This window comes from Cricetulus griseus, chromosome 2, assembly GCF_003668045.3.
Source record: "Cricetulus griseus strain 17A/GY chromosome 2, alternate assembly CriGri-PICRH-1.0, whole genome shotgun sequence".
Taxonomy (NCBI): domain Eukaryota; kingdom Metazoa; phylum Chordata; class Mammalia; order Rodentia; family Cricetidae; genus Cricetulus; species Cricetulus griseus.
In genome coordinates, this window is record NC_048595.1 from 175,912,116 (window position 1) to 175,933,434 (window position 21,319).

General features: G+C 41.2%; 1 protein-coding gene across 1 annotated transcript in view; it reads left to right on the forward strand.

Moving 5' to 3' along the window:
* Piezo2 (piezo type mechanosensitive ion channel component 2) overlaps nt 1–21,319 on the forward strand; it is a 366,290-nt gene that overhangs the window by 163,356 nt on the left and 181,615 nt on the right. The gene's annotated exons all lie outside the window — the stretch shown is intronic.

Here is a 21,319-nt window from a genome sequence, read left to right on the forward strand (position 1 = left end):
TGATGGATTAAATTTTAATCTGTACAGAGAATTGCCCCTTTCCCAGTTGAAAAAATAGCTGAGGATATGAGCAGTGTGTACTGGTGACCATAGATTTCAGCTGAAATGACAAAAGACAGTGAGACTTTCTGCCACTGCCTCTTTCCTTCAGTCCTTGTTTTCCTTCCCATCATTCAAACTTGTGTTTAGTCTGTTTCTATGGTGCCTTTTCCTCTCTATTGTAGATTCCTCCAGAGAAGTGCATGTCTTTCTCACGTCTCTATGCCTCCTACTTCAAGGATGGTGCCTGGCATATAGAACACACTTAGCTTTTTCAGTGACAAAGTGACCGGTATGCTACCTATCCAATTAGCTAAACCATGCTAGTTCACAACAGAAAAATAAGTCTGTGTTGCTTTCTAACCCTCTGGCTGTAGTTAAACATAACTGGCTATCTCTCCCCAGTTTGACTCTCAAAACAAGTGGGCACAATTAGCATCATTAAAACCCCTACCAATGTAAATCTAGTTCAGTCATGGTTTAGTAATTTTTAAAGTAACGTTTATTTCCTTTACTTTCATAAGATTAAAAAAAACATCTCGACTGCTTCAATCTTTCTAATCCAATATGTTTTTTTTTTATGAAACCCTTGGGTATGCATACTTCCTTTTCAAGAAGTCTGTGGGAAAGCTGCTGGTGTTTGCTTATTAGGTTCATAATCAGTGACAGTCATTTGGGAGGTTGCAAACCAAGGAATGAAAGAGACATCCCAGACCACGTCAGTATCAGTTCCCTGAATGTGTCTTCCTTCCTGTTAGGAAATCTGCAGTAATTCCAGGTCTGGGTTCAGGAAGAGGATGCCATGCTCCAGTCTCTGGCTGCTTACTTGGTTTTGTTCACCATGTGAGTACAGCGACTCCCCTGCTGGGTATGCTCAGAGTCTTCACCAGGTCCATAATTTTCTGAATTTTTTTTTATTTTAATGCAACAGGACAGTGTGGGTCTGGGTTGATGCTGCCAGAGTTCTGTTCTATCTGCCTCCCTTCTCTACTAGTGTTCTATCTGCCTCCCTTCTCTACTAGTGGGCTAAGGAGAATGGGAATGGGGGTGCTTAGAGCCATTCTGTCATCCCTGGGCTATGAAATATAGTCCTTAGATAGCCACTAAGAAAATTATTTAAGAACCACAGTATTTTCAGCCCAGCCTCTTTTCTTTAAGGATTATTTGAGCACAGTCAGAGTGGTTACTTATGAGATTGGAGCTTGTTGCTTTCTTCTATACAGGGCAGATAGGCAGTAGATTCATCCCTCACAGCCTGCACTAGTGTTCCTTTAAATTGCTGAAAAATTTCAGGAAATGAGGGTGAATGTTTGTTTGTTTTTTTAATTATGAACCAATTAAAATATTCAAAATTTAGTGATTACTTCCATTATCTCAAAATGGATGTAACTACAATTTCTACTACCCAATAAGGGACTGTCTCTGTATGAGCACTCGGAGTATTAATATTGAACCTTCTTTTAAGGGCTTGTGGTCTTGTATGGTAGACATCCATTCCCTTTATTTTCTGGAGCAGGTAATACTTTCATCAAAGAAACCTACTTACCAATGGTGACTGTTACTGACAGCTAATGACATCTTACTGTATCTTCCCAAGTTTAAAGAAGGAATCGACTATGGATTTGTAACCAATCGTAGACTTTTTCCCCTTTGACGGTTAAATCTGCCTGTGCTTTTTCACAGCATTTGAGAGGCATTTCTAGTCTGTCTCAAACCGCTCTCTCACAGTCCTCACCCTCACTGATGAATGCATGGACTCCAAGCAGCCATTCAAATCTATTACATTTAAAACAAATTTAAAACCTGTCATTTCAGTAGCAATATTTGGCGAGGATTACATTAAGCCAAAGAAATGTATTTTTTTTTTTTTAGAATTCATACCTTATACTTACAGTAAATTCTAATGTGTTAAAATTAAATTATGTATAGTAAATAAGATTTGAAATAAAAAAGTTTGGGGTCAGAAAATAAAATAGTTCAGTTTTATATGACTGAGAGTAATAATAATATTATCATGTGATTGCATTGATACCCACTCATATTTTAATTCTAGTTCGCTGACCCACCTACTACTCACACAAACAAATAATTTTTGAAAATATGTCAAGGTTGACAATATGGCTGAATAGGTACTAACATCTTCAAAATCTCAATGTGCCCCTCTGTAGTCTAGAACAATTAATATGAACTTTGCCAGATAACTTCAACTGGATATATAGTTTGCATAGTTCTAACTTTTAGTGGGGGATGCTATTGTATCCTGAACACACTCTTTAGCTTTATTTGTAATGCTACCATCAAGAGACATTTTAACTCTTTCAAGTTTTGCCTTTCAAATTTCTAGGCTGGTGGCAATGAAGCATTGCTTGTACTATCAGTCAGGTGGGTACTCTGCTGTGTGGTATCTTCAGGGTTTCTGTGATAGTTTAAGTAGGAATGGCCCCTATAGACTCATGTATTTGAATGCTTGGCCCATAGAGAGTAGCACTATTAGGAGGTGCAACCTTGTTGGAGTAGGTGCGACCTTATTGAAGGAAGTGGGTCAATATGGAGGCATTAAGGTCTCATATGCTCAAGCTATGCCAAGTGTGGTACACAGTCTCCTTCTGTTGTCTGCAGATCAAGATTTAGAACTCTCAGTTCCTTCTCCAGCATCATGTCTGCCTGCATGCCACCATGCTTCTTGACATGATGAAAATGGACTAAACTCTAAAACTGTAAGCCAGCCAGAATTAATTTTTTCCTTTATAAGAGTTGATATGGTCGTGGTGTCTATTCACAGCAATAGAAACCCTAAGACAATTTCTTCAGGTTTAATGGTTTCTTTTCATGTGCACAAATATACAGGTCTCTGAGCCTTTCTCCACAACCCACTACATGTGGAGGCTCCTGCCTGTGCAGTGTTCAGTGCAGTGGATTCTCTGTCTGCTGTCTTTGAAGTAATGAGGAAGCCTCCAAGACACTGCATCATTTCCCTCACATCCCTACCTCCCACAGGGAGTCCTTCTGTGACAGGAATCTGAGCATATGATAGATTTGCTCCATTTGTTGTCTTTAATCAAGGGAATCACCATCATTTGTGGCTCAAGAGCCACTGTTTTTTAAAAAAAAGATTTCATATTTGCCTCTCTGTTAATTTGGGGTTGTTAAAGCAAGAGAGTGAGTCTGAGTCCTCTAATTACCCTTTCCCTGGATATGGACATTCTCAGATGATTTTAAAGTTAATATCCCATCTACTCTTGCCTCTGGGGTTGTGTCCTGGCTAATTGCTCTGCTCAAGACATAGGATGATTTTCCTATCAGGCTAATTTAAAGATACGTTGTCTTTATTGCTTTTGACTTTTACTAGGATGCATGTATCTGTGCCCATTTCTTTTCATTCAGTCTTGTTTGTGTTTCATTGGGTTACTGTGGTAACACTAAGCAATGAACATCTCTAGTCAGAGCTGGAAGATGTGCACATAGCATCTATTTGAGTAATTCTTTGATTTTTCTTTTGGTTTGGAACTCTGGCTAGGGGTTTTGTCCTTCGTGCTTTGATTATTTCTTTCTGTCTTAATTCCCTAGTCACCTAGCCCCTTGTGCCCAAAACGGTGATAGTGGCTATGATATTTAACTATTTATATTTTCATATTCTTTTTGGACTCTTTTTTTCTTTGATTCTTTTAAAGATCTGATGACATTTTAATATTTTCCCTATTTACATGTATGTAAATATGTAAAAGCAACAAATTGCCTACATCATATGTTCTAATACCAGTGACTTCAGTCTTAGTGGGTAATTTCGATTTCCAGTTGTGTTACTTTAGATTCTTAAGTGTTTTGCTATCTTTTGATTTCATCTTTCATTTTGAGAAACTTGTCATAGAGAAATGCTCAGAGCTTAGTAGGACCTTTGTAAGATAACCTCTTGGTGTATAGAAAGTATCCAGCAGTCCAGGGCCACCTTATTCTCAACCACCAGCTATTCAGACCATGTGTGTTGTGTGTATTCTTGCAACAAATTTGTGTTTGGACATGAGTTCCTGGGCATGATGTTTTCCTCCCTCTGCTAGTCAATTGCTTTGCAGTTTCCTTCATGGTGTGTTCATTTTGAGGTGAACATTGTAGGTTGGTTGAGAGCTACCATTTGGGCTTGCACCTCTATTTAGCTGTCTCCATTTGGGCTCCCTGCTATGGGTAAGATCTGGGTTCAGAAAGCATTCCAGGTACAGTGTTTGGATAGTTACCATTACAAGAGCAGGGCAGGTGTTTCTACAGTCTACTCAGGTTTGGGCATTCACAGATGCTTGACTTTCTTTTTGGATAATTAATGCATCGATATGACCTCTCAAAATACTATACTTAACTGTTTTGTGTTTTTTTTTTCATTTAAGATTATTGTTTAGGCAATCTAGTTGGATATAATGCCTCTAAATGGAAGTTGTTGAGGTGTTGATGTTTAAATTTCAAGGCAGCTGGTATATTTCAATTAGGTTATGTTTTTAGTAACTGGCAAAAGTTCTTGAGTTTTAAAGAAAACTTCAACGCGTATGTTTTCTTTCTACAACTCCACTCCTATGTAGCAATGAAAACACACATCTCTTTGGATATATGAGCATTACTGACAGGCACAAGTAAATAATGAGCCCTGCCTTGTGGTCTTCATAAAATTCCAGACTTTACATGTACCCTGTATGAAGTGTTTGTGGGGAACACTAAAGCCTTCTACTGGCAGATTCAGCACACTTGTTTTGGCATCCTTGAAGCACTAAGGCTAAACCCAGGGATGTTGCTGAATTGCATTGCTTGGTCACTAATGATCCAGTCTACTTGGGAGAATACACTAGAGTTTTAGTGCTAGTTCATGCCAGGACTCTGCCAAGTGCTTATTAATCTGTACATCTTGAGTACCATACACGCCACCAATATACACTCATTTAAACATTTATTTTAATGAATTAAAAACTTTCAGGTTTGTGATAATGCTAGGGTAAGACCAATATTCCCTTAAAAATAATGTGGTGTTTTCCTAGGAAATGCTGGTCTGACCTTTTGGACTTTTGTATCTCTGAGGCAGACAACAGGTTGGTCTTCGTGAAAATCAGAAAGTACAGATATGCACCTCACACTGCTTTTGATCAAACTGTTAGAGTTGATTAGAGACTCCAGTGTGTATACAGTTCCCATTACTCATGTGTAACTTTCATGGCATGTAGCAGAAATTCCTTTTGTGTTCTCCTCATTGGTTCCAGCTAATCTCTTGAAACAAATGCATGTAAAGCCATGAGCCAATCAGTGGTTGGGATTAAACATTTTAACATTACATAAAATAAAGGTCATCAAAGCTCCCAGCTTCAGGCATCTTCTCTTGCAGCCATGCTAAGGATGTGAGCTCATCTTAAAGAATGAATCAGTTGTTGTTGCCTCATTGTCTCTTTCAGGCTTTAGAAACTTTCCTTATGGAAAATCTCTGTTGTCCAAAGTGAATTACTGCTTAAGCTCACCCACAATTCCTTTTCTGATCATGGAGACTCAAAATGTTCTTTGCCACCTTCTAGAACAATAGTTTGCTCTTTGTAGATGAAGCATAAATAATTTTTTTAGCATTCTTTAGGATTGTGCAAGACTAATTAAAACCCAAAGTTAAAAATATAAAATCTGCACCCACTTCCTAAAGAGGCTTCTCAAGGAGACTGATTTACGAGCCCTTCCTTCCTCTGTCTGGCCCTGGATGTTGGCAGAAGCCAGGGCTTAAAATAGGTGTTAGCTTGCGGTCAGCCCTTGCTTCTATTAATACCTAATAATGTCTAGTGTACAAACTTTATATTTCTGCAGATCTCTACAAAGAAGTCTCTCCACTATTATTTCAGCTTGGTTGAGCAACACTGGGAATGAGGATGCTCTGGGAAGGCCATTGTAAAGAAGATGCCCTGGGCTTGCAGTCACCGTCACTGCTAGTCTATGTGTTGAATTACACATGTCTTCTAATCTCAAACTTGGTCCTCTTTCTGTAAGTCCATGGCTGCTTTACTTCCTATTTGGAGGAGTTAAGAAGTTTAACTCCTTATAAAATGGGACCTTAACATGCAGTTTCCAGTGCTAACTTATTTATTAGAAGTAAAGCATAACCTGTATATGTGAGATCTATTTGTTACTCATCTGTAGAACTTCCTGTGGAAATCTATTTTTCTTATCTCTGGTCTTCTCTTGGAAAGCCACTGTTTGTGTCACAACCAACTGTATTAAAGGAGATCTTAAAGACTGCTTTAATGTGAATTTACTTACTATAATTCAAACAACACCTATGAGAGTAAGGAGTGTCACTCAGCAAAATGACCAGTAGAGTAAGGAGTGTCACTCAGCAAAATGGCCAGTAGTCAAAAATCCAACAGCTTCCTCCCTATGCAAAATTCCTGACTAATATGATTTGCTGAATATAGGAGACAGTATTGTCATGGGAGCAAGATGCCCAAGGAGTACAATCTTCAAGAGGCTTAGAGTGCCCTGGTTAAGATGCAAGGCCCAAAATCAGAAGGGAATTTCTCCTCATGAGTGTGGTAAGCACTAACCATGGAGGGTCACCTCTCGCTCATTCTCACTGGATTCTGGCTCCATTGGGGTGTTCTGAGAAGCAGTGTTTAACTGTGAACCATCCCCTGGTCATTACATGTAATTTTCTAGTAAACCATTCATTCTTCACCAGCTAAATACTCATCTCTCTTTGTGATAGTCAACTGGATCATGGTGTGCTTTAGGAGTTGTCACTGTGGATGAAACAGCTCATACTAACATAAAATTGTAACCAAGGTTAGGGCCTGCCCACATCTCTGGGCTATCAAGGGAAAAAGCAATAGAATCAGGTGTGGTGGCTGCATACTTGTTCCAGTCCTGAGGAGGCTGTGAGATAGAAGCATTGTAAGCTCTGGCCACCCGAGTATGCAACATAGCAAGTTCTAGGGCAGCCTGGGCTGCATCGCGAGACCTCCTCTCAGCAAACCTAACCCAAATATTTGAAAAAAGATAAATAAACGAATCTCTAAAACTGGCTAATTGTGGACTCAGACAGGAAGAAGCTGGGTGGTGCTCAGAACCTGGGGAGCTCTCCATGAAGGCTTTAGCCAGAGAGGCTGTCCTGGTTGAAGGGACACTTGCTTTCTTTGTCTGCCATTGTGCCTTCAGAGCAGAACCCAGTAGAACACAGCCCCCCTCCCCCGCCACAGACCTCTAGTAAAGGGACATCCCACTGGTTTTGCTTTTGGTCACTTGCCCTCTAATGATGACGGCTGCACTTTTCTTCTGCATTCAGGTACAGGCATTTTCGTTTAGGCAAAAACTTACATTTGTGCCTTCAGCTTTCTCTGAGCAGAAGTTAGCCAAACTGCACCTTAGCAGAATGAAGGGGGAGCTGTGATAGGGAAATGGACAACACTGTATTACAAGCTTGCTACTGTCTGCTTGCTTGTGCTGTGCTCACCCCCAGAGGTGTCCCCAGACTTCCTTTCATCACCTGTCCCCACAAGTTAAACCTTTCAAGAATATGGTGAAAAGAAATCTCAGTGAGTCCATTCTCTAGGCCACATTGCTAAGCAAGCTCTGCCTTTGGGAGCTTAGTGAAGGGCTGTGAGTGGTAAAGCTTGCTTTTCTTTAAAGAGTAAAAAGAACGGTGAGGCTGCAGGTTCTGCAGTCTCTGATGCCACATCCACCCTGACAGAGAGACTCCAGAGAAAGACATTCATGCCTGAAGACAGAAGTAGCACTTTGTTTTTTTTTTTTTAAATTTTGTTTTAAATTTTATTTAGTTTTTTGTTACATCATTTCATAGAAATTCCTGTATTTCTTTTTTTAATTTATTTACTTAAGTTAGTACAATCTTATTTTACATATCAATCCCAGTTACATCTCCCTCCTATCCTCATTTTATATATTAAAAAGAAAAAAAGTATCAGAATACATAAGCTATTCTTAAAAGAGCAAATTGTCTGAGGAAAACATGATGTAACAGCTTTGTGTAGCTGTTTTATTTTGTTGTTTTTTTGTTTTTTGTTTGTTTGTTTGTTTTTCAAGCAGGGTTTCTCTGTGGCTTTGGAGGCTGTCCTGGAACTAGCTCTTGTAGACCAGGCTGGTCTCGAACTCACAGAAATCTGCCTGCCTCTGCCTCTCTAGTACAGGTATTAAAGGCATATGCCACCACCTCCAGAGAAACAAGCTTGTTTTACATGCCAATCCCAGTTTCCTTTCCCTCCCCTCCTCCCCTGCGCCCCACTAACCTCCTATCCCATCCCCTTTCTGCTCCCCAGGGAGGGTAAGGCCTTCCATGGGCCATCTTCAAAGACTGTCATATCGTTTGGAGCAGGGCCTAGGCCCTCCCCCATCTATCTAGGCTGAGAGAGCATCCCTCTATGTGGAATGAGCTCCCAAAGTTCATTCATATATTAGGGATAAATATGATCCACTATTGGAGGCCCCATAGACAGCTCAGGCCTCCTAACTGTCACTCACTTTCAGGGCTTCTGGGTCTGTCCTATGCTGGTTTTCCAGCTATCAGTCTGGGAAGAAGTAACACTTTGAGTTCTTGAAAACCAACCCTTCAGGCAACAGATGCACCCGGCAGGCTGTGTCACTACTGTTGGAGATCAACTCCCTTGCTATACAAAGTAAGAGGATTTGTGGTGATCTCTACAGTGACTTACCAAGTTGTTTCAGAAGATCCCAACCAGTGACAGCACACAGAAGAGGGAGTAGTCAAGTCGAAGTGGATTACTTCCTTTCATCACTACTGCCACAAGCCTTCCGCATATATCACAGGAAAGAGTGCTGAAGAGTTCAAGCTCCTCTGAGTTCCACATGGGCTGGGCAAGCTGATCCTGGCATGGGGGCCTGGTCATCCTTGTTACTGGGGGTGCTCAGCAGTTGGGTCAGGCTCCATACACCGGTTGGAGGGGCACAGCTTAGTTACTGTGATCTCTGTTAACTGCAGCAGAGTTAAGAGCCTTGGCTCTAGAGTAGTGACCCCACCATTCCTTTTTGCCTTATAGGATGCCAGGGTTTGTCATTGTTCCAATCAGTCACTTTCTTTTATGTATGCTAAAAGTCTTGTTTTCCTTTAGAGAGAATCAAACATTATGTTTGACTTGTGGTTCAAAGGGGCTTTTATATCATCTCATCCATCTCTACACTTCCATGTACATGGCCCCTAACAAAGTCTTTCCTCAAGTACTCACAAAGTATTCACCTGGTTCTGTTAGGTAGCTCTTCTGAAGGGAATAGGTCTGCCTCTTGTCATTTCTCTCCACGTCTCTTAAGGCTGCGCATGAGTGGTCAGCAGCAGACCCCTCCTCTGCACATTGCAGTATGTTCTCTGGGATCTCCTCTTCACTTATTACAAGAGAAACAAATCAGGTTTCTTGCCAGCAACAGAATGTGCTCTGTGAGCTTGTGAGTATGACAAGAAGCATCTTTGAGAGTCTGGAGCACATGCTGTTCCCCAGGAGAAAACCAGCAAAACTACCCTGCTGATCTCTTCAGAGGCAGAAAAGCACACCAATGGTGATTGCAATATCTATGTAAAACTTACCAGAAATTGGTAAGAACCCAAACATAAAACAGTTTTACCAGAGAAGTAAATGTCTAATGAGTAGTGTTTAGAGTGCCACACATTAGAGCCACATATCTTGCCTTGGAATCCTGGCTCTCTCTCTTAATACCATGGGAAACAGGCTAAGTTGATCAATGGATCTTTGGTTGGCCTCAGTTTCCACATCTGTAAATAGATTGAGGAGCACTTCCTACCTAGTAGACAGGCTTGGATAACAAAATAAAGCTTTGTTTGGGGCCTGAAACATAGCATCATGTGACTACTTTTATTTATGGCTGCTCATTTACTTTGTGGTTCCAAGGATTGAGTCCAGGGCCCTCATATATGCTCAGCTTTAAGTAAGATCCAGTTCCAGCTGTATAGCAAATTGCTAACTAAAAAGTAAATAAAGAAAAAAGGCAAGATATTTAAGATAAAAAGTTCCCTAACTCTTTAGATGGTACCTTGGAGTGGTTAAAGATTTGAGTCCTTGTCAAGACAGGCACCTTCTGAGAGATCTGAATAAGCCACTGGCTCTGGGGAATTATTTGCTGGTGTTCTTTGCTATGGCCAGTGGCTGGCTCTCTCTCTCTCTCTCTCTCTCTCTCTCTCTCTCTCTCTCTCTCTCTCTCTCTGTCTCTCTCTGTCTCTGTCTCTCTCTCTCTCTCTCTCTCTCTCTCTCTCTCTCTCTCACACACACACACACACACACACACAAACACACAATTATCGGTAATGTCTAACACTCATTTCTGATTCTTTGCACAAGACTTACATTGTCAAATAAAATCATTCAGAATTCCTAAGCTTATTAACAAGTGTTCTCAGCCTTTTTTACAAATGGAATTTGAAATGGGTTTCCTGCCTGACTTAGGGTGGGACTTGGCTCACAAACCCCTTTCTCATGCCTCCTGACATGTGGTATACTTGCCATGAGAGCCAGTGGGCTCTGAGTGCTCACCTGGGACTCAAGTAGTTCTGGAGCCTGGCCTTTGACCTGGGTCTACTCTGTTCCAGGACTGAGCAGTGAGAACTCAACCCTGCTCTTTGATGCGAGGGATGACAATGTCCACTTTTCCTCATTCATGTACTAGAACAATCACAACAGTTATTCCCACCATGTCACAAACATAAAACATGAGTTTTAAAAGGGCACTCAGTTTTTCTCACAAAAAACACTTTGGTGGAACCTCAATAATGTACATGATTTTAATAGGCAGAACTTGTTTGGGATTTTGATCAGTTACATAATGCTATCTGTTCACTTTAATTACTATCCCTTAATTACCACACATGAAATAAGTCTTTATATATCTGTGTGACAGTGGTTCTGTATAAATCACAAAAGTACAATTAAAGGAAATGGAAAATAGCTTTTTTCTTGTGATAGTGGGACCCCGTAGTATGCAGTGCAATGTGTATGTCTGTGTATGCATGTTTGTCTGTCTGATAGATACACACATATGCTTACCCACTCACATCACACACACACAACTACCAAGGCAAATAACCAAAATAAATGAAAAACTATTAGTAATATAAACATATATTCATAGAAAGTCATAAAGGATACTCTGATAGAACAACTAGGAAAGATCAAAAACAGACAATTGCAAAGAAATTTTCATAACTTTTTTCCAATTTTTTAATTTAAAAGTCCAATAGATACTTGAAAACAAAGAAGTTGCACGTCTTAATGGGATATAGCATAATATTTGTACATATAAATATTATGCAGTATTTGAATCAGGCTAAAAAATTTGTCTTGTTTATCATTCCTTTAGGTGGAAGCTTTCAAAGTCCTTTCCCCCAGCTTTCAAAAAATGCACTCGTAACTGAAGCCACCAGGCTGCCCATGTAACACCTCAGAGCTTCCACTCTACATGTGACATGGTGACCAGCAACTAGCCTCAAAGAAGTTTAAAGAGCCAATATAATGTGAAAATACAGAAAAACATTACAATGAAAGATATTAATTAATGGGGAATGAGATGTTCTTAGCCTACAAAAAATAGGCAAAGTTAACTGTGTTTTGTCATCTCCAGCTTTGTGGCACCATTCCCTGGCTGGAGGTTCCCCACATTTTGACCTTTTCTTTTTCAGTTCTTACAAGGAATGGCTGGCCCCTTTGTCTCCATGGTCCTCACCTAGTATTCCCTCTACCTAGAATGTCTTGGCCCAAACTGCTTCTCACCAACATAGACTGCTCAGTTTCTTTTACTTTCTATAATTTTCTGACACTCCTAGGGGACTGCTTGTCTCCTCAGCATCTCTTCTACACTAGGAAGTACCCACTGAGGGCAGCACTGGGCATGGCTTGCTCATCATGGGTCTACATGCATGCTCTGCCTGGGCACGTGCTTCAAATGTACAAACAGAAGAAAGTATTGGTGGCTTTATCATGACATGTGGTGAAGGTTCTCCAAAAGTCATGTGATACGTATAGTCTGTTGAATCATTTGGAATTGTTTTTATGGGAAGAAATGATCAAATATCTCCAAATGGCTAAGGTTCAATGTACATGAAGGATATGTTTAGCTCTACAAAAGCTATTCTCACAACCACACACACTATGTCTTGTTATTAGTATCCATGTGGTAAGACTGTAGCACTCAGCATTATTCCCAACCTCAAGAAAGAAGAGAGAGAGAGAGAGAGAGAGAGAGAGAGAGAGAGAGACAGAGACAGAGAGAGAGAGAGAGAGAGAGAGAGAGAGAGAGAGAATGAGAGAGAATGAGAGGGAGGAAGGGAAGGAAAGGGAGAAATAGCCTAAGTATCCCACTCAGAGGATGTAGCAAATTCAAATTCAATTAAGGTATACCCACAAATTGAAATATTTTGTGGTTGTTAAAACACTGTACCTCTTAGGAAGATTATGTCCCTAACAGATTTAATGCATGAATCTAAAAGAAGTCTGTTACATACAGGACACGTGAACTTTTTGTTCCCCCCTCTCCCCTGCCACACACACCAAAAAGAGAAAAAACAAAAATAAATAAATAAAAAGTCCAGAAAGATACTGAGTGGCTCAATTCTATATGGCAAAATTATCATCTAAATTATTGTATATTAGTTCTACAAAAGAAAAAGTCCCTGAAAATAGGAAATCTGAGAACCTTTTACAGTCATAAACACATGCATATTCAGATAACTAGGTAACACACAAGTAGAGAAGAGATTAGAACAGTTACTCTTCAGAGTCATCCACATGTAGATAGAGATGATAACAGTGCCATTGGTGGACATCCACATCTAGATAGAAATAAGAACAGTTGCCAATGGTGGCCATCCACACCTGAGATGCTCACAGGTCATAGACAGCTTGAGCTTTGGAGAGCTATGTGTCAAGAGTACCTGATTTTATCATTACAGTCTAGTGGAGAGAATGTGAGATGTCATTGTTTTAAGGAAATTGTTTTTCATTTATTTTAAGCTAAAAGTTCTGAGAAACATCAAAAGAAGCATCCTTGAGCTACTTCCAAGGAGACCCAGAACACATTTGCCCTTTAAGTTGGATTTTTTAAAACTCATGCTACACACAGTGGTTATTCTCCCCTTATCCAATTTCACTTTTGTGTTTTCAGTCAGCATGCTTCAAAAATACTGAATAGAAAATTACAGGAAGATTTAATTTGTAAGTTTTAAATTGTGAAACTTTCTGAGAGGTGTGAAGAAATCTTATACCATAATTCCCAATGTTGCCCAAGTCACAAACAATCCTTCTGTATAGTGGGTCTCTGCTGTGTAAGTGACCCACTCAATAGTCACTTAGCAACTTTCATCTAGGTTATCAGATGGAATGTCTGCTACTGCTATGCTATATTCACATCGGCCTTATTTTGTTTGGCAATGGTCCTAAAGCACAAGAATAGTGATGCTGACAGTTTTCTTACAGGATGTTGTTATAAATTGTTCCACTTTATTACTTCTACTGGTTGGCTTTGTGTGTCAACTTGATACAAGCTAGAGTCATCAGAGAGGAAGGAGCCTTAGCTGAGGAAATGACTCCATGAGGTCAGCTGTAAGACATTTTCTCAGTGATCAACAGGGGAGGGCCCAGTCCATGATGGTGGGGCCATCCCTGGGCTGGTGGTCCTGGGTTCTATAATAAAGCAGGTTGAGCAAGCCAGTAAGCAGCACCCCTCTATTGCCTCTGCATCAGCTCCTGTCTCTAGGATCCTGCCCTGTTTGAGTTCCTATCCTGACTTCCTTCAATGACAAACAGCAATGTGGAAGTGTAAGTTGAATAAACCCTTTCCTTCCCAACTTGCTTTTTGTTCGTGATGTTTTAATGCAGCAATAGAAACCCTAAGACATTATACTATTGTTTTAGATGTGATACTGAGTCTAATTTTTAAGCTGAACTTCGTCATAGGCATGTGTGTATAGAGAGAAATGCAGCATACACAGGGTTAAGTGCCACCTGTAGCTTCAGAAATCCATTGGGAGGGTCTTGGACTGTAGCCCTGTGGGACAAGGGTAGACAGCAATATTCAATTTTGACAGAATTTTCCTTTGCCATTTTCTCTAGTAGGTAAAAGAGACCCATATATAACAACTGTGATTGTGTCACATAGCTTCATAGTTACAGGAGGGCCCTCTGAGTACTACTGCTCTGCCCATATTCCATGGGCTGAGTTTGCACCCCTGCCTTCTGTAAATTCAAGATCTCATGGCAATAAAGCATGGACACTGGAATACTCCATCTGCATGTGCTATTGTATCAAACTCCCTTAAACACAAGAGTTGGAAAACTAAAGGTGCTAGCAGCATTTGCCCTGAGAGACAGCAGTGATGGAGTAGGAAGGGTAGAAAGTCAGGTGCCTGTGATGGCCTCCTTCCTTGTCCTTCAAAGGCTGCAGGCCAGCTTTCTGCTTAAATCTTGTAGAAACAGACCCCAGTGCAACTTCTGAAAACCAAAAAAAAATGTTTAGATTATGACTATAGCAAGAATGTTTCTTTTGTTTAAACATCCTTATATCACTTGAAGACAAGAGAAAAAGCATTTCCACCTGACTACACATATCTCAGAATTGACATGTTTCATGTCCTCTTCATCCAGTATTATGTCTTTGTGTCTGTGGGCATTAGCAGTTTGCTCACTCATTTTTCCCAAGTACTTTTCATTAAGCTCTATATTTCAGTAGGGTAGTCGGCTCAAGTGTTTGGGCTTCTCTCTCTCTCTCTCTCTCTCTCTCTCTCTCTCTCTCTTTCACACACACACACACACACACACACACACACACACACACACACACACACACACACACAGACAGATATTCTCTGCACTGTAATCAATACAGAAACTGCAGTGAGCACTATGTTTACATAAAGACCAGCATGCAGAGATACCCTTTCACTGCAACTGGAAGACTATAGTCAGCTAAAAGCTTAGTGTGGGGCTGTAAATCTCTTTGAGTGAGCACGGAGACAGACAGAGCATCCTTTCTGTGTCTTCCTACTAATGCATCTGAATTAAACCACCAGGCAAGGAGGAAGGTGAAGTCCTGCTAATGTTTTTGCATGAATGGACCAGAGGAATGAATGTTTGGCTTTGAGATACCCTGCCTGGCTTTGTATTCCCCTGCACTGCTTCTCCCACCTTCACAGGCCAACCCGTTGTGTTCCTCCTCTGTGAGTTATAGCCCAGGAAGACACATGCTGGCCAGTAAGATGGAGAGAAATAACTGCTTAAAAGAAGGGACTCACAAATTTCCTTAGATCATCAATAAATAAGGGGGACTTTGGGCTAATACAGGGCTGGCTCCAGGAAAATCTGCAGGATTGTAGAATATTCGGTGATAGGATGAAGGCTTGAGCCATATGTGACTAAATCATGTGTTCCATTCCTAGGACATTTGCTCATGAACAATAAACCTTTGCATTTGCTTTATTTATGGCCTGTGAGGATTTGGGATTAAAAGCACGAAGTGAAATTCTGTCCTCCTCTATTCATAATAGAAGTGAGCAGCAGTGGGTGGAACCAGGAATCCACATGATAGATCAAGTATGTGTACTCACAGAGTCCCTTCCCCAAGACCGTGCACAGAACAGAGCGCTATGCCTCAGGTTTTCTTTAATAACTGCTGTGTGTTTGGTAGGCAAGAGGGAGGGGTTTCTTTTGTCTTGTGCTACACTAGATCCCAGAGTTGGAATTCACCAGCCATCTTCGATTTGAAGCCCTCTGGGTTTTTTCCTTAGTCTAGTTTCTCCTCTCCCTATCTGTGGCTGGAAAACATTGATACTGGTTTTATCAAAGAATTTGTCCACACTTTCTTAATGGCCTTAGTGTCAGATTGGAAAGTCAGAGCGAGTGTCTCTCTGTGTGGAATTCTCAGTAAGGAAGTACATCATCATGAAGGTGTAAATCTTATGTCAGCTAAATGCATTAATCCCCATTTAAGTTTTTGGGGCTTGAGCAAGTGCTCTCTTCATATGCATTTTATGCCCCTAAAGATGTGGTTTTGTATCTTTGATATGACTTGAAACATGCGGAGGGTACAATGAAGTAAAAAGAACCCCTGGTAGTTGATCACCGTCCAAATGCCTGTGAGCTGTAGATGGTTGTGCCTACTGTAAATCCAGAGGGACAGGAAAGCTCACCTTCCATCTTGCGTCTCCTTAATACCTCATGTTTGAAAATATATACTCTCTGTGTGTAGGCTTTTTAAAAGTCACTTGGAAGCATGCTTTGGTCTTTATGTGTGTATTGATTGCTTCTCGGCTGCTTCAGATTTTAACCTCAGGGACTATGCTGCGTGCCAAGACATGAGTCAGACATTCTTGTGTGCGGATGTAATATTCCCAGCATTTATCAGTAGAAAGCGTGGTGTGGAGGAAAGGAGATGAGTCAGACATCCTTGTATGTGGATATAATATTCCCAACATTTATCAGTAGAAAGTGTGGTGCGGAGAAAAGGCTCCTCTGTTACTAGCTTTGTTATGTTACCTCAGCACTGCCCTGGTGACCTGGGAGCACCCTCCTCATCTCTGGCTATTCCACAGAGAGCTGGTTCCCTGGAAACTGCTCTTCAGCTATTTCTCTCTCTAGCCCACTTCAAGGTTGTGTGTCTAAGTCAGAGTTCCCCATGGATGTTTTGGGGGCCCATAAGAGGTCTTGGTTTTTAAGAAGACGTTTGGAAGACCTGTGACCTCTGAGAAAGTTGAAAGGTGACTGTGATGACAATGCTGGGGAAAGCAGCTTCTGTGTCCACAGAGAGCAATAGAATCGAAGGAAAGACATCCTGGAAGTGTGCAGCCTGCCTCTTGTGCCTGTGTGTGTGACCCCCTGACCAGTGTAGGCTTCTCCTTCCTTCCAATTTCTACGGGGAAAAATAGCAGTATATAAATTCTGGCATTCCTCCACACAAACAGGTTGGACGAGGGTTGTATGGCAAGAAGTGGATTTTCATCTTTTCTTCTCAGGCTGTTCTGCTGTTCTCCCTCCCTCCCCTTCTCCTCCCCCTCCCCTTCTCTCTTCCTTCCATTTTAATCAAGACAGGAAGTCAGTACATTGTCTTTGAATTCCTCAGCTCAGCTGTTCCTCCTGCCTCAATTTCTCCACTGACCCAAGTGCACCACTACAGCCAGTAGATATAGGTGCCTTTGCCCATCACCCTGTGTAGTTCCCCAGTTGTGTGCAGTGAAGCCTCTAGCGGGAGGGCCCCACTCAGCAGTGTTCCCTTACCATGTCCCTCGTCATTTGCACCAGCTTTTCAGATCCCTTGTGTTGAAAACTGTTGCCTGCTACCCTGGTGTATCTGCTGGCTGTTCAGGTCTTCAGGAGCTGCTGGAAAGATTGGTGGATTGCTGAGCATGCAGAAAATGACCCAGGAGTCCTCCCTCATCAACTCCTGCCTTCAGTTTGTTCCTATTTCAGTTGTCCTTTTCCTCAAAGTAGAGGGCCAGAAGGTTATAATGCACAACTTAGCATACAGTGGAGTCTGTTTTCTGAGGCTTTCACCAAGATGGCTACAGGTTTTGCCCACATTTCCTCTAGACTTGATTTGCTGGTACCAGATTCCCAGCCTCCTACTTGAGACTTTCTCCTGATTGACTGAGCAGGTCTCCTTCAGTTACAGTCATCAGAAATAAGCCCCATCTGTTCTGTTTCCAGTTGCTGTGACAGAACACTCTGACAAAGACCAATTTTGGGGACAAAGAGTGTGTTTGAGCTCACCATTCCAGGTTGACAGTGACAACAACATCAAGGCCATAGAACTTAAAACAGCTAGCCGTATTCACAGAGGGGAGAGGACTGAGTGAGTACACGCTTGCTTACTGCTCAGTTTGCCTTCTTCACTCTTACACAAGCCAGACCCCAAACCTCAGGAATGATGCCACCCTCAATGGGTGGGTTTTCTCACTTCAATTATATAACCAAGACAGTTCTCCACAGACATGTCCAAAGACCAACCTGATCTAGGCATTCCCTCACTAAGACTCTCTTGTCAAGTAGACAGCTTACAGTAACCATCAAACTCACAGGTGCATCATAAATAGGTAACAACCATAAATTCAGTGGGAAAGGCCTGGGGTTTAGGATTTAGGGTCATCTGTAAGGTCAGGACTCTGACCACAGGTAAGTCCATGCTACAGATGTGGATCCCCAGAACCAAATTGTGAAGACCTCAAGCAGCTGCCAGCCTCCAGGACATCCAGCCAGCAGTGCTCCCAGCCCTAAAAGGCAGATGGGAAAGTAAGCTGAACCAAAGAGTGAAGCTAGCTAGGAAAAATGTCCCGATGATTGAAAGACAGAAACCCATACTCCAAAGAAGCCAACTAGACAACTTGGGTGGTGGGTATGGCTGAAAACGAATGAAGGACATCAGAAAGTCAATACAGAGGGTAGTGAGTCCCTAAACTTAAGTCTGGAGTGAGAGAGAGAGACAGACAGAGAGAGAGAGAGAGAGAGAGAGAGAGAGAGAGAGAGAGAGAGAGAGAGAGAGAGAGAGAGAGACTGTTTATCAACATATAGGACCTTCCCTTTTTGTGTAAACTATTACATTTTGACTCTTTACTCCCCATTGTTCTCCTCTTGTATGTATATACCTATATATGTATGTATATTATATGTAACATGATTATTGTGATGAACTCTTCCCTAGAAAATAGTAAGATTCACATTCCTGGCTATGTTCCCATGAATTACATGATACAACATTGCTAACTGTGGCTATCCTCTTGCCCAATCTCTCCCGTCCCTGCTTCTCTCTCCTCTTTCCCCATGTCTTGGTACCATGTTCCTGCCCTCTTTTTCTATGACAGCTTGTTTATAATTCACAAATGAATGAGATCATGAGGAATTTGTCTTCCTGTGCCTTGATTTATTTCACTTTGCAATATTCTCCATGTTTATTCACAGCAAGTGACATTTCACACTTTGTGTAGCTGTTTAGGTTCTGTTGGACAAACACACCATATGTCCCTTCTTCATTGCTGGACACTTCTATTGCTTCAGAAAAGTGTCACTGTCCACAGGAGTCCTTAAATGTTTACTCAGTGATGATACCCAACCACTACCAACAAAGCCAATTAAGATAATTATAGACTTAAGCATTGAGAAATGGGCAGTGCTCTCAGGACTAAAACAGTCGATGAGTTTTTGTTTTTTGTAACATTCCCAGGTGTTGGTGTCTCCTGTATTGCTCCATTTGTATTTTGTAAGTGAATAGTATGTGACATATACTACTGGCAATATGGAATTTGTGCTTCATGTAAAGAAGTCACAGCCATACAAGATATGCATACTGTCATATTGCAAAAGATGCCTGAAGGGATGTTAATGAGGAAGTCTTTACCTGAACAAAAACCAAGAACCCATCTCCACTGAAACTCAGAGCTCTGCAAGAGTGCGCAAATAACAAAAGCAAACATAATTTTATTCTGTTTTCTTCTTCTCGCAGATGGATGTAGGCTTGCTTGGATTAAGCAGATATGATTGTTCTCTAGGGCACATTAGCCAAGCTTGTCTCTGCTCGCTTCCTCAGTGTCCCCTCCATTGGCATACATAGAAAGCTGGCAGAGCAGAGATCCTTCCGGTTTAGAAAGGACAGCGTCTCCAATATTTGATTCATGTTGTCATGTGAAAGACAGCCTCATAAACACCAGCCTGAGTGCTTTGGTAAGCTTCGTGTGCTCTTTATGAAGAACTTACATTTACATGAGTGATATGTTTATGGATTTGACCTTGTGAGGCTTTGTATGGATTTCCTGTAAGACATCTTAGGAGAGTTTTGGCAAACACACACCAAAAGGAAACCTTTATGATACAATGTGGATCAACTGAAATACCAAGCATAGTGATATGCTAATATACAAATAAATTATGACAAAGCTTTTTAAAATACAGGTCTTGATAAGTGGCTTTGCTTAAAAATGTGGTGGTGGTGGTGGTGGTGGTGGTGGTGGTGGTGGTGGTGGTGTGTGTGTGTGTGTGTGTGTGTGTGTGTGTGTGTGTTGTATGGTACAGTGCGGGATTAAGAGAGGAAGTTGGACTGTAGTTATCTTGAATAATTAGTGTCCTAAGTTGTGGGTCACTAACCATATTGCAGTGTTATTCACTTAAAATACTAGCTGAAGACTATAGAGATGGCTCAGCAATTAAGAGTACTTGATGCTCTTACAGAAGCCCAGGGTTTGGTTTCCAGCATCCATACGGTAGCTTGCAACTATCTGTAACTCCAGTTCCAGCGGATCTGGCTCCTTCTTCTAGCCTCCACAGGCACCAGGCAAATAGGCAGTGAACTACATGCACCAGGCAAACATTCATACATATAAAATAAAAATTAACAAGTCTTTAAAAAATACTAGCTGAGGGGTCTGGAGAGATGGCTCAGCTATTAAAAATGCCTGCAGTTCTTTCCTAGCACTTTAGTTTAGTTCCCAGGACCCACATTGGGCAGTTCACAAACCACCTGCAACTCCAACTCCAGGGGATTTGACACACTCTTCTGGCATCTATGGGTTCCAGAATATTCATGGAACACACTCACACAGGCATGAACACATGCACATCAGTAAAAATAAACATTTAAAAATACTAGCCAAAAACCTCGTGTTAGTGTCTCTTTCTCTATAACCTACTTTGTGTGAGATACCACATAGACATTTGATTGTAGTTGTATAAGGAGGGTGCTGACCCTCCTTTTAGGATTGCCTTGACCAACTTGTGGACCTGTAGTGTGTGTCCCAATATGATAGCCGACTCATAGCAAAGTGTGGCATGCAGATGTAAAGCCAAATTAATTTTCCCCAAGAGCTGAAACATTGTCATTTGCCCTGCCAGAATTCCAGGACCAACCTTACTTCATTAACAACTTTGAGAGAACATTGGTCCTGAAGCAAAGCATGTCACCCTCATCTTGTAATTGGCTAAAGACATATGTAACCACAAAGTAGTGAAGGATGTAATAAAAGCTGTGTCACTAATGCCCTCTGAAAAGTTTTATATTGAGGCCCCAAACTAATAAGCACATGTGAATATGAACTCATAAGGATATTGTATGATACAAGATCAAAACTGCAAGGCTCCTGTTGTCTGTCATAGAGACTTCACCACAAGGATTCTTCCTGAGTTCAGTCTTCCCTTTGATAAACTGGACTAGTTCAGGGTTGTTTATGAGTTTTCAGGGTGCTATGACCTCCCGACATTCCTGCAAAAAAAAAGAGAACATCTCCAAAGGATAGTCATGGAAATGTGATTAATTCACACTTTCTAGTGTT